The 14,621-nt window shown below is 45.7% G+C and overlaps 2 pseudogenes; one reads left to right on the top strand and one right to left on the bottom strand.

The window, feature by feature from the left end:
• Positions 1 to 8,056: 8,056 nt before the first annotated feature.
• LOC141160335 (U2 spliceosomal RNA) lies at positions 8,057 to 8,170 on the top strand (annotated as a pseudogene).
• A 901-nt stretch (positions 8,171 to 9,071) lies between these two features.
• Positions 9,072 to 9,173, bottom strand: LOC141160339 (U2 spliceosomal RNA; annotated as a pseudogene).
• Positions 9,174 to 14,621: the final 5,448 nt, after the last annotated feature.

Below are 14,621 nucleotides of genomic sequence, written 5' to 3'. Positions count from 1 at the left end.
CTGCCCTACATCCCTGGAGCGGCCTGGCTGCCCAAGTACTCAGGGGAGCCCCATGCCCTAACTGACTTTAAGGAAATGCTATACAGTTTGTTCCACGTTTACCCCCTGACAGAGGAACAGAAGGTCAGCATATTAACAGGGCAGTTAACTGGCGCAGCCCAAAGGGAAGTAAAATCATGGCCCACTGAGGAAAAAAGGACTGTGAAGGGTATTCTGGCCCGGCTGCGGGGTACCTTTGACACACGTACCTCTGCTGAGATTAAAATGAGGTTCTATGGATGTAAGCAGCGGGCACAGGACAGCATCAGAGACTATGCCCTCAATTTGCAGGAAGCCCTGAGGGCCATCCAACAAGCTGACCCTGGCAGCGTGCAGGATACGGATAAGCTCCTAACAGAACAGTTCATAGAAGGTCTGCTGTCTAGCGCCCACAGGACCCAGCTGCGCCTCATGTTCTTTCAGAACCCTGATCTGACCTTTGCCCAATTCAAGGACAGGGCCATAAGGGTGCTCCGTGAATCCGCAACAAGTGGCGCTATAAACCCCCGGCGCCCTGCTCTCACCTACCACCAGGAGACGGCGCCCTCCTCTATGGATCCCGTGGGGGCTGATGCACAGGCCCTGAATCAAGCCCCGTCGAAAGACATGCACCACCAAGTCCAGGAGCTGACCAGGAGCGTTGCGGCGTTGACCAGGACCGTCCAGGCGTTGCAAGTGGACCCGTCAAGACCCATCGAGCTGGCTTCAAGTCCGGAGGATGTCCCGTGGCGTCGACAGAGGAGGATCCCGTCGTTCCGAGGGAGGCCCACAGACCGCTACGCAGAGGATGGACAGCCCATTTGCCATAGATGCAACCAGCCCGGACAACTGTCTGGTGGTGAGATCGGTAGCGTAAGACTGAGTGACCCATTCCCCATTTCCATGCCTCCCAAAAGTGAAATGATGATCTGGTGTCGGACTGCAATCGGGTTGAGAGGTAGAGACTACCAAGCCATGGTAGAACCCGTGTACTCAGACAGCAGGCCCACCATTTTGACAGCCCGGGGGGTGGTTGATGTCCGTCATGGGAGGGTGCCCGTCCGCATCCTCAACATTGGGGAGAGGGAGGTACACTTACCCAGGTACGCTACACTCGCCAAGCTCTTTGTGGTTGAACACAAGGCTATCAGGGCCGTGGAACCCTTGCCTCCATCTCCTCAGGCGGAGGGTAATGGCTCCCAGAAACAAAAGGAGGACTGGTGCCAGAAACTCCATGTGGGTGCTGACTCCACTCCCCTGCACCAAAAACAAGGAGTCTACCGGGTGGTACAGGAGTACGAGAGAGTCTTTAGTAAGCACCCGCTAGACTTCGGCAGAGTAAAGGGGATAGAACACCACATCCCCACAGGGAGCCACCCACCAATAAAAGAGAGACACAGGCCTGTAACCCCTGCACATTATCAGAACGCCAAGGGCATGCTAAGAGAAATGAAAGAAGCTGGGGTCATTAGAGACAGCTGTAGCCCCTGGGCAGCCCCCTTGGTTCTGGTGAAAAAGAAAGACGGCACCATGAGAATGTGCGTCGACTATAGACAAATCAACCGTATCACCCACAAAGACGCATATCCGCTGCCTAGAATAGAGGAGTCTTTGGCCGCACTAAAATCAGCTAATTTCTTCTCTACTTTGGACCTTACTAGCGGGTACTGGCAGGTTCCTGTGGCAGAGGCTGACAAGGAGAAGACCGCCTTCACCACCCCGATGGGACTGAGTGAGTTCAACTGTATGCCTTTCGGGCTCTGCAACGCACCTGGGACCTTCCAGCGGCTGATGGAATGCTGTCTAGGGCACCGAAACTTCGAGACGGTCCTCCTTTACCTGGATGACATGATCGTCTATTCGAAGACCTACGAGGACCATCTAAAGCACCTGGCCGAGGTGTTCGAAGCCCTGGCAGGCTATGGCCTGAAGGTGAAACCATCGAAGTGTCACCTGTTGAAACCTAAGGTCCAGTACCTAAGGCACGTGGTAAGCGCGGAAGGAGTGGCCCCCGACCCTGACAAGGTCACGGCAATCAAGAGCTGGCCAAGCCCCTCGAACATCAAAGAGGTGAGACAGTTTCTCGGGTTGGTAGGCTACTACCAAAGGTTCATCCCCGGGTTCACTAAGATGGCAGCTCCTATGCAGGACCTCCTGATCGGATAGTCTAAGTCCAGAAGTCAAAAGCCACCCTTCAAGTGGGATAAACCGGAAGAGGAGTCCTTCCGCCAGCTAAAGATGGCCCTCACAGGGGACGAGATCCTGGCCTACCCTGATTATGGCCAGCCTTTCATTCTCCACACAGACGCCAGTAATGTGGGACTGGGAGCCGTACTGTCCCAAAACCAACAGGGCAGAGAACGGGTGATCGCATACGCCAGCCGGAAGCTGAGGCCCACGGAGAGGAACCCGGAGAATTACAGCTCCTTCAAGCTAGAATTCTTGGCAGTGGTGTAGGCCGTGACGGAACACTTCAAGCATTACCTGGCCTCCGCAAAGTTCACCGTGTACACGGACAACAACCCGTTGACACACCTGGACAATGCAAGACTGGGTGCCCTGGAACAGCGGTGGATGGCCCGTCTCTCCAACTATGACTTCGTGATCAAGTACCGGGCAGGCAAAACCAATGCCAACGCGGACGCCCTATCAAGAATGCCTCACTTACCTGAAGGTGACGAAGACCCAGAAGAGCTGGAGGAGGTAGAACTCCCCGCGTTTCACCGGTATGGAGCCGCTCAATACTCCCACCGCGTGAAAGAGGAGGATCTAACAACCGTGATGATCAATCCCCTACCTCACCACAGCTGGGCCGAGACCCAAGATAGTGACCCTGCCATCCGTCTGGTGAAAGAACTGCTGACCCAGGAAGACGCCCGCATGGATCCGGATGCTCCAGAGGAAGCCAAGCAGCTGTGGAAGGAGAAGAGCAAGCTGTTCCTCTACGAAGGCAAGTTGTGCAGAAGGATTGTCAACCACCGGACGCACGAGCTGACCTGGCAAGTCGTGGTTCCAAGGCGGGATGCAGCTATGGTCCTGGGAGCTTACCATGACAGAGCGGGACACTTCGGTTGGAAGAAACTAGAGTTCCTGCTAAGAGGAAGGTTCTTTTGGGTTGGCATGAGAGGAGCTGTAGAAAAATGGTGCAGAGACTGTGGCCCTTGTCACCTAAGGAGGAAGGACCGTGCCAGCCAGAAGACACCCTTGAGGCCGATCGTCACCACGCAGCCTCTTGAGCTGGTAGCTCTGGACCATGTCAAATTGGCTCCCAGCCGGTCAGGATACATCTATGCCCTGACAATCGTGGACCACTATTCCCGTTTTCTAGTGGTGGTCCCGGTAAAGGACTTGACAGCCCAAACAGAGGCCAGAGCCTTCCAGCAATATTTCTGCCATCCACACGGGTATCTGGAACAGGTCCTGACAGACCAGGGTCCAGCGTTCGAGGCTGAAATCTTCCAGGAGTTCTGCAACCTCTATGGCTGTAAGAAGATTCGTACAACGCCTTACCACCCCCAAACCAACGGGATGTGTGAGAAGATGAACAATGTAGTCATTGATCTCCTGAAGACGTTGCCCCTGGAGGAACGCAGCCTGTGGCCAGAAAAACTGCCGGACCTGATAGACCTATACAACAATATCCCGGTGAATGCTACAAACTGCACCCCGGCTTACCTGATGCGAGCTAGACCAGGTAAGCTGCCCATAGACCTGGAGATGGGAGTCCTAATACCTGAGGACACCTCCCCGGATGCGGACTGGGATACGGAAAGGCAACTGCAGTACAAGAAGGTACAGGAGAGTGTGGAGAAGAGCCTGGCCCAGGTGAGAGAGAGGCAAGGAAAACTCTTCAATCAACACGCCCCTGCTGGTCCCCTAGAACCTGGTGAGCAAGTCCTAAAGCGAAAAAGAAGGCTAAATAAGTTGGACGACCAGTGGGAAAGGGAACCCTACACCGTACTGCAGTCTGACCACGACAACCCAAAGGTGTGCGTAATCACCAAGGACGGAGGAGAAACCACTAGTGTCGTCTCCAGGGGCCACCTCAAAAGATGCCCCGAGCAACTCCGTAGTGCAGAAGAGGATCAGAGTGACCTTGAACCCGCAGAGGACAAGGAAGAAATGATCAGCACCGTTCTCGGAGAGTTCCCTCAGTCCTGGACTCACATAAATGATGCCATAGTGGTACCCGTCCTGCATTTCCTGCAACCGGCACAGCAACAACCAACACCAGAGCCGGAAGGTGAAGAGGAGCCAGCAGTTCCAGAGGCAGAAGAGCCTGTACCAGCAGCCCAGGAGAGTCAACCCTCTGCTGACAGTGAGCCTGCCATGCCTGCGGTAAGCCAAAGGACCCGCAGACAGCTGCCTGCCCTACCTGTACACCCAGCTGGAAGCTGTACCCCTAACGCTAGTGGGGAAAGCCAGGTTGGTCCACCACCAGACAGTGGGCTACGTAGGTCAACCAGGAGCACTAAGGGGCAGATACCCGCTCGCTGGAGAATATAGAGTGTACTAAAATTGTAAATAACCAAATGTTGAAATGTTTGCCAAGTTACATGCATGTTTGGCAATTCAGTGTTTCAGTTTCTTGCAGCTACCGTAAGGACTCAAAGGTTATGGACTTTTTATAACCGGGACCTGGTATGGACTGCGTTCGGAGCCTAACCAAGGAATTAACTAAGACTGTAAAGGACTTGGGGTAGGACAGACCCCCACCTGGTTAAGGCTCCCCGTTGTATTGATGATATGGACACCCGGTCACAGGCCACACTGTGACCTTAAGAACTCAATTTGTGCGTCGCTTGTATATTATGGTTTTGCATATTGTCTTTGTTTATTGTTTAGTCCCGGAGTACAAAATTTCACTAGGGGGGAATGTGTCACTCTGGCCTGGATGCCACAAGTGTAATTAAAGCTGTGTCTGAGAGCAAGGGGGAGGTTCTCTGGTCAGGGGGACATTAGCATGCAATGCCTCCTGTCTCAGGCCAGTAGGGGGAGCAGGCTGGCCCTATAAAAGCTGGTGCTGGGGGAAGGGTTAGAGAGAACCAGATGACCTGTCTCAGGACTGAGACGTGTCTCAGCAGAGCAGGGACAGAAAGTTTCATTGTAACCTAAGAGGAAGTGTGGCAGGAGAAGAGCCACAAGCCAGAGACAAGAGGCGCAGTGAGCCTGTCTTGCAGAGAAAAGACTTACTTTACCAGACTTTGGTGTCTGAGGCTGGGAGTATTCTACATCCTCCAGCAGATAACCAGTACGCAGGGGACTGTATATTCCTTGGTCTAAGAAGCCTGGAGGCCCTGCCACAACCGAAGGGACCAGCAAAGCCGTACCAGGCTGGGAGCAGAAAGGAACCCACGTCGCAGGCCATACAGGCGAGAATACACGGAAAGCTCGGAAGCATGGGCTGTTATCCTATAAGGAGGAGATAGTCAGAAGGAGCGCAGAAAGCACGGTAGGCCTACACCCTCACCCTGACCAGGGCCAATTTCCCCGTTGCTCTCAGACATCCAGGTCCCCTCCTAGCTGGGACTGTTTATGGGTCAGTTTACCTGTTTCAGTAAAGACCCTGGACTGCAACCTGTTGTCAGTGTGCTCCTTGCTCCTCCAGCACTATCAGCACTGGGACTCTCACTACCATCACTCCCACCATCCACTATACTGCCCTGGGGCTGCACTCTTCCCGTGGGGAGTCACACTACCCTAGCTGCACACCTCATCAGCCCCAGCGGTCTGCATGCAGCGGCGGTTCTTAATAACCGCAATCCACGGGTGGCGTAGTCGGACATAAACATCAGCACATAACGGACTACCACTGGCCTGACCACCCTGAGCCACGGAACCGGGTTGCCACTACTACTCCCATCGTTCCCCTACTGCCCGGATCCGAGTGACCCACGGCCCAGGGGGCGAGTCATAAACAAACGCAAACACAGGAGAACATACAAAGTCCTTGCAGATGTTGTCCTTCCTGAGATTTGAACTCAGAATCCCAGCACTGCAAGGCTTCAGTGCTAACCACTGATCCAATGTGTTGCCGTTCACCCTCTAATATCTAACAGGCTGGAGAAACTTGCACCTACTGCCACTCTATCTTCAGCTCCTTTGTGAAAAAATGTATTTGGCCAGCCACTCAGTCTACCAAATAAAATTCCTGAGAAGGAAATTGGGGATGGCTGCACTACTGGTACTGGGGGCAGTGCTAATACCATGGCGTTGTACCATAGTTTGCTGGAAACATTCCAGGCTGGTAGGAGGCAAGCAAATTCCCAGCAGTAAAGTTAAGGCCACATTTCAAGTGCAAGCAGCTTTAGAGAACTTCCTGATAGAAATGACAAGCAGGATAGATAAGGTTTCCCTCTATGCCAGTCCTTTCACAGAGCTAAATACAACTCTCAGCAAAAAAAGTTGTGTACTGGCTCCGTACCATGCCTGTCCACATTCCCCTGTCCACGTGTTTGTGGTTAGGCGGTCCTTCCCAGTAAGTGCACTGTGGTGCTTGTGGAAGGCGGAGGCGATACCGGGAAATACAATGGTGGCTGGGGACCAGGTATGGACACCCAGCCGCCGCCGGCATGAGGTTGTGAAAAGCTTCCGCCTCCATGAGCTTAAAAGGCCATATTTCAAGTGCAAAGAGCTGCCCAGAGATCTGGCAGTTTAGTATTGCGGCCTGTGGGTGGGTGGGTGGCTGGTTGCACACTTGCACTTGCATTCCAAGTAGCAGAAAACTAAGCAGATGGTTGCCTCTATCATCATCATGACCTCACCTCGGCACTATGAACTCTCCTGAAGGAGAAGCCAGGGCCCGCAGGAGGAGTCTCCGGTTCTCTGGTGGGCCCGTCCAACCCTGCCAAAAAGCAGCCCTGGCTAAGAAAAGTGTGGGGGAAGGTTCCCGGACACTCTATGGCTGCTATTTTACCCATGCTTGTGGAAGGCGGAGGCGATACCGGGAAATATAGTGGCGGCTGGGGACCGAGTATGGACACCCGGCCGCCACCGGCATGAGGTTATGAAAAGCTTCCGCCTCCACGAGCCTTAAAGGCCACATTTCAAGTGCAAGCAGCTGTCAAAAATTTGGCAGTATAGTATTGCAGACTGTGGGGGCGTGAGTGGCTGCCTGCATACTTGCGCTTGCATTCCAAGGAATGGGGTAGGGACAATTGAACGCTGCAGTGGGACAAGGAAGTGGACCGTGATTGTTGCAAGTCTGCAATGACAGGTGCATGGCGGGAGGAATCTTTGCATGCGCCAAGGTTCACTTATGATGGGCACACTTTTAGGCAGTGACCTGGGAGTCAAAGATGCTTCCAGAGGTCTTCCCCATGCTGTTCCCATGTCTTTTCAGCACTTTATACATGTGTCTGATGAGGTGTCACACACCACATGGCCAGATAAGGTTGTAAAATGTTAAAATGACATTTCCTTGTGAATGCATTAGTCTTGGTTGAAAGCAATGCAAAAGTGCAAAAACGCATCAAAAATGCTACATGTGAACATAGCCCAAGTTGTGGAGGTGTATTTTTGTTTTTGGTTATTTATTTTGCCTTATATTCAAGTCATTACCCTGGAAAGGATGTTCCTTACCATATTTCCCAGGAAAATTCATTTTGGTTTTGTTTTTGTATGTTTTATTGTGAGACAGTAAAAGTGGCGTAATACCTCTGACCACGTTGCTGACAGCAGTGATCTGAGAGTCAGAGATGCTTCCAGGGGTCTTCCCCATGCTGTTCCCATGTCATTTGAGCACTGTTCCCATCGATTTGCACAATATTTAGGCCCTCCGCAAACTGCCTGGGTGAGCCGCCAGAAAAATGCTCGAGTTTCCCATATACTTACATTGGGCTCGTTGCTGGGGGCGAGCACCCGAGTATTCCAATTTGCTCGACATGAGCAAAGAGTACCTGTGCATTTTAATGCTCACTCATCACTAGTGTCTATTGATGAACAAGATATCTTCCTAAGGGGAGTCTTTGTCCCTATCCCTAAAATGGGTGCCTTCTTGAAGCCAGGGTGCAGTCATAGGCTAAAACCAATTCAGGTTATCGCTTCACGGCCTTTTGGCTAACATCAAGTGTAGTATCTGTTCTCATTTAGTAAATGTGCTTTGCTTTTACCAATATATTGTATAGCAATGTTATCTATCTATCTATCCATCTATCTATCCATCTATCTATCTATCTATCTATCTATCTATTTTTCTATCTATCTATCTATCTATCTATCTATCTATCTATCTATCTATCTATCTATCTATCTATCCCTTCCTTCCTGAGATAGGCTGCAATAATTCATTTGTCCTTTGCTACATCGTTGCCCACACACCATATACCTAGTCAGTGGCATTGTTATCAGCTGCTACTCTGTTAACTCAACTGTCCCATCAGTTGGGTGTTGTTCAGTAACACGCATTTAAAAAAATTTGGGGGCCGCTACGATTTCTTTAGTGAAATGCTGGCTCCCTCTGGTGGAGCACTGACTTCTTTAATTTTCTATCTGTGGATGAAAAAAAGATATAAAAAAGTTTGGTCTGAGATGTTGTTTTAAACATCTCATTACATCTATTGCAAGCAATCTCTCTGCCTGGGTGAAAACCAATAGGATGCTCTGATTGACAGACATAGGTAGCACTTTTAAACAACATCTCAAACCAAACTTTTTTATATCTTTTTTTTCATCCACAGACAGAAAATTAAAGAAGTCAGTGCTCCACCAGAGGGAGCCAGCATTTCACTAAAGAAATCGTAGCGGCCCCCAAATTTTTTTTAAATGTATGTTACTCAGCAACACCCAACTGATGGGACACTTGAGTTAAAAGAGTAGCAGCTGATAACAAGGCCACTGACTAGGTATATGGTGTGTGTGCAACGGTGTAGCAAAGGACAAATGCATTATTGCTGCTTATCTCAGGAAGGAAGGGATAGATAGATAGATAGATAGATAGATAGATAGATAGATAGATAGATGGATCAATAGATAGATAAATAGATAGATAAATAGATAGATAGATAGATAGATAGATAGATAGATAGATAGATAGATAGGTAGATAGATAGATAGATAGATAACATTACAATACAATATATTGGTAAAAGCAAAGCACATATACTAAATGAGAACAGATACTACATTTGATGTTAGCCAAAAGGCCGAGAAGCGATAACCTGAATTGGTTTTGGCCTATGACTGCACCCAGGCTTCAAGAAGGCATCCATTGTAGGAATGGGGACAAAGACTCCCCTTAGGAAGACATGTTGTTCATCAGTAGATGCATTTTTCAAACATCATTTTTATTTGGATTTTCAGAAAAGAAAAAGCATATAAAGACATATGAACAAAGCCAAAATGAACATTAATCAGGAACCTGTACACAGATCAGGCACAATGTATAATCAATAAATTTTGATTAGCTTCCATGACAAATAAACAAAGATTAAGTATTATCAACTTACTTTCATCATTGTCAACAAAAGGAATTAAGTAAATATAAGTAATTCGTACTGATTATCTCCCATGTTTTAGTTTACGCATAATAGTCCTAAGTTGTTGTTTAGATTCTCTAGAATATACCATTCTGTAGAAGTAAATGGTTCGAGAATTTTATTTTTTTCAGTCAGACATGTTATAATAAACTGTTTCCATTTTGATAAAAATTTGCCAGCCTGTTTTACCTTGTTACTGAGGGCATCTACTTGTTCTACTCCCATAAAGTGTTTCAATTGGATTATCCGCTCTGATATGGGGGGGGGGTGTTAGGGTCTAGCCAATGTTTGAGTATCTGTTTTTTTGCCAGGAAGAGTAGAGTATGGAGCAGATTTGTGGGGCCTTTTGTTTTTTTGTAGGGATTCTCTGGGTTACTCCAATAATGTAGTAGGTCTAAGTATGGAGAGGTGGTTTACCCTGGACCCCATATATTATGAATCAAATCTGAAACCTGATCCCAATATACTGTTGAATCGGTGCAAGACCATAGACCATGCATAAGGTCAGAGTATGGATGGTGACACTTAGGGCATGCAATTAGTTTATTTGATAATGGATCTTTTTTCGGTATATTAAAAGCATATATGGCCCCATGTATTATTTTATTTTGAGTTTCTCTCCATGTTTCATTTATAATGTATTTTCTGAATACCTTCCAGCCTAATCTGATCTTAGTGGAAATTTCAACGTCTTCCAATTGTTGCTTCCAATATTTAAAGAAAATGTCTGGGTGTATCTTTAACAAATTGGATTTCATAACCGAATAAAGACTAGATATTGAGGGGGATAGTAGAATGACGTCCAATTCATTTTGGGAGGTCTCGAAAGTAACATCCCTTAAGTTTGACATAATGGAAAGTCTAATTTATTCATATTGAAAGCTATGTTGGAGAGGTAGATCATGTTTATCCATACACTCTGGGTACGTCAACCATCTCTGATCGGTTGGGTGGAGGAGGTAAGATATGTTATCTTTACCCGCTTGCTGCCATTTAAAAAAATAATTTGTTTTCAATGCCCTGTGGAAATTCTGGATTCCGCCATAGCGGCAGGTGCTTAGAAATTCTGAAAGACAGGCCATATTTCTTCCTAGAGAATGCCAAGAGTGTACAAAGCAGTCATCAAAGCAAAAGGTGGCTACTTTGAAGAACCTAGAATATAAGACATATTTTCAGTTGTTTCACACTTTTTTGTTAAGCATATAATTCCACATGTGTTAATTCATAGTTTTGATGCCTTCAGTGTGAATGTACAATTTTCATAGTCATGAAAATACAGAAAAATCTTTAAATGAGAAGGTGTGTCCAAACTTTTGGTCTGTACTGTATGACTTTTGTGGAGCCAGTCAATTATGTAGCGAAAGGGGCAGACAAGGTTATAATTCCTGATGCTTGGAAAATTGATGCCACCATCATCTTTGAATGACATAAGTTTGTCTAGATTAATCCTAGGATGTTTTCCCTCCATATAAAATGACTAAAGGCCCTGTTGAGTGCAGTTACGTCAGAGTGTTTCAGTAGCAATGGTAGAGTTTGGAGTTGATACATAATTTTAGAAGTACTGATCATCTTGACCAAATGTGCCCTACCTAAAAAAGACAAGGGCAAATCCTGCCATGACTTCAATTGATTAGTAATTTTTTTGATGAGGGGGGGATAATTTAACGTGTACAAAGAGGTTGGCAAGCAACCTATTTTTATTCCCAAATGCGTTATATGAGAGGGAGCTATAGTAATATCGTTAAAAGATCCTTTTGGGTAAAGTTTTATTCCTTTTTCAGTTAATAGTAGTAATTCACATTTTTTTAGCATTTATTTTAAACCCAGAGTAAGTACCAAAATTTTTAAGTAAATCCAATACTAGAGGTAAATGCAGGATGGGATCCGACATAAACAGAATGATATCGTCTGCAAAAAATGCTGCCTGAATTGATTTCTTAGTAAGTTGTATGCCTGAAAAAGTTTTAGGGTCTGATAGAATACAAACCAGGGGTTCTAGTGCTAGGTTAAAAAGTAGGGGGAACAAAGGACACCCTTGTCTCGTTCCCTTTTCAAGAGGGAAGGGAGTGGATAGAAAACCGGGGTATACACCTGAGCTTTTGGAGACATATATAAATTACGTATATAATTCAAATAGGGGCCTGACAACGACATCTTGGTTAAGACCTTATACAACCAACCCCAACTAATGTTATCAAAGGCCTTTTCGTCTTCTAGGGAGACAATCGCCACGGAACCTTTTAAATTAGGTGTAGAGTGGATTTTATCTAACGCCAACAGTACTTTCCTAATATTTAGGGTGGCTGAGCGACCCTTAACAAAGCCTGCTTGTACAGGAGATATAAGGTGAGGTAGAATAGAGGCCAGTCTGTCAGCCATTATTTTAGACAATAGCTTGATGTCGATATTTATAAGGGAAATCGGTCTGTATGAATTGGGGGACAATGGATCTTTGTCAGGTTTTAGTAATAATTTGACATAAGCCATATTTGCAGAAGGGAAAATGGGTTCGCCATTAGTTATTTTGTTAAAGATCGATACTAATAAAGGGGTAACTTCCTCCCTTAAGGATTTAAAGAAATCAGAAGTGTATCCATCAGGTCCAGGGGCTTTGCTTGGTTTCAAATTTCTAATTGTATTAGTAATATCTTCCAATGAAATAGGTTTATTTAATATCGATTTGTGTTCTTCTGAAAATGAAGGTAATTTGACCCTATCTAAGAGTGTATCGGAGAGGGGCAAGGCTTGTTTTGGATTTTTATATAAGTCCTTATAAATTGAGCCTAGGATCTCATTAATTGATTTAGGATTCGTGTGAATTACCCCGTTGGTATTTCTTAATTGGAAAATTCCCTGTGGCTTTTTCAGACCTTTTGCTAAATTGGCCATCTTCCTCCCTGATTTGTTTCCAAACCTATAAAAATATGCTTCTGTTTGAGATAAGTGGAACTTTTCTCTCATATCTGCGTATTGGTTGAATTCAGACTGTTTTTGAGACCATTGTGTTTTATTTAAAGGGGAAGGGTCAAGAAGAAATGTAGTGTAGGCTTGTTTCAGTTCAGAGGATAGTTCACTATATTTTTTCATAACTTTTTTTTTGTGAGAAAACGTATACGCCAAAATTTTCCCCCTAAGTACCGCTTTGGCCAATTCCCATAGCTTGATGTGCCGAGTTGTCAGACAAGAATTCCTGCTAACATAATTTGAAAGAGGAAATAAATGAATCGTCTTTACAAAAATAATCTGGAAATCTCCATAAAAATCAGGGCCCCGAGGGAAATTCTTTGATAGTCCCAAGCTTACTGGAGCATGGTCTGAAATAACAATATTATCAATGTGTAAAGTTATCAATTTAGCCAACAGAGAAGGAGAGACAAGAATATAGTCGATACGAGACCAAGAGTCATTGGCGTGTGAGAAATGCGTAAATTCTCTATTACTATGGTTCAGGAACCTCCATGAATCAATTTAATGGCAGGTAGACATAAGAGGTGCTAGCGCTTTGTCATGCGAGGTTATTGATTGCGGAGTACCGGCAGTGTTTTTCCTATCCGCGTGCACTGAAACCACCGAATTAAAATCTCCACCTACTATTTTGTTAGGATTGGAGTCAAGCAAAAGCCTAGTCTCCAATTGTTTGAAAAAGGATTTGTTTCCTATATTAGGGGCATATACATTATAGATAGAGAAGGTTCCACAAGATGTAGTTAATGTTAATTGCATCAACCTTCCCTCTCCATCTTGTTGCTGGCTTATGATCTGGTGTATAAATTGTTTATTGATAAGGATTAAGACCCCAGCCTTTCTATCTACGGACGATGAGCCATAGACACCACCCACCCATAATTTTTTCATCCGGGGGAAATCTGCCTCCAGTAAATGTGTTTCCTGCAGGAGGGCTATATCGGGCTTTAAACGTTTTAAATGTCTAAGGACTTTCATTAGTTTTTGGCGAGACCTCAAACCTTTAACAGTCCATGACACTATAAACATATTCAGAGACTGTAGAAATAATCATGCCTGGTGAAATACTTACAAGACAATGATGACATGTAATTAGATTATGTACTAAGGAGCAATGCTTGAACATGTGTAACAAATTTAAGTAACAATAAACCAAAATTTTAGAAAACTGACCTAGCAAGAGCGTAGACATTTTGTATCTGCTCGCTAGGAAAAAAAAACTTTCCCCTGGGCTTCACTTCTGCCCGACCATGTGTGTAACATTACAAATTACAATTTAACCCCCTTTTACTATGTTGTTTTTTATCAGAATTTTTCTTCCATTTTGATCCCTTATTGAATCCATTCTCCCTTCCCACCACAATTATGGAAAAAAATAACTTTAGTCAAAGTTGTAAAAGTCTGAGAGGGGAGACGGTCGGAAGCAGTTGCCTCCATAAATACCTTTACTCCGGAGTCTCCAGGTGTATAAAAGGAGAAACTCATTGAATCAAAGGTTGTTATAGCTCTTGTCTCCTTTGTCTCCTCGCCTCGTAGATCCCTTAGTAAACCGTGAGCGAGAAGGAGTTACCATTTGGTGGATCTGTTCAGGGCTGGCCCTTGGGCACAGGAGACTGCTGACAAATGAATCTGCTTTAACAGGTGAAATAAATTCCCGGAAAGAGCCATCTGTGTCCTTCAAGCGTAGAGTAGCCGGGTAGCGGAGTTGAAAGCAAATTTTTTCTTTGTGCAGTCTGGTGCATATAGAGCTGAAGGACTTCCTTTTCCTGGTTACTTCGATGGAGTAGTCTTTGAAAAGCAAGATTTTATGGCCTTGAATGATCAATGGGTGGTTTGGTTGTTTGTATGCTCGAATAATGTCCGCTTTATCATTGAAGTCCAGAAATTTCATGATGACCTGTCTTGGCCTGATTGTATTATGTGCTCCAAAGATAGCAGATGGAGAACCAATTCTGTGAACCCTTTCCACCTTTTTATCTTCAGGTAGTTTTAGGGTTTTTGGGACTTCATTTTCGCATAGGGGTTTCTGGGTGTTCTGAAGATACGATTCAGGTAGACCCACCAAACGCAGATTGCTTCTATGAGAGCAATTCTCAATGTCATCTATACAGTCTCAAAAAATTATGTTTTCACAAACAATAGCAGATATTTTGGAATGGTCCT

The sequence above is a fragment of the Phyllobates terribilis genome, unplaced genomic scaffold, assembly GCF_046119375.1.
Source record: "Phyllobates terribilis strain yellow unplaced genomic scaffold, ASM4611937v1 Scaffold_8__6_contigs__length_399053987, whole genome shotgun sequence".
Lineage (NCBI taxonomy): Eukaryota > Metazoa > Chordata > Amphibia > Anura > Dendrobatidae > Phyllobates > Phyllobates terribilis.
The sequence above is the reverse complement of the archived record's forward strand: the minus strand, read 5'-3'. Positions and strand labels throughout refer to the sequence as shown.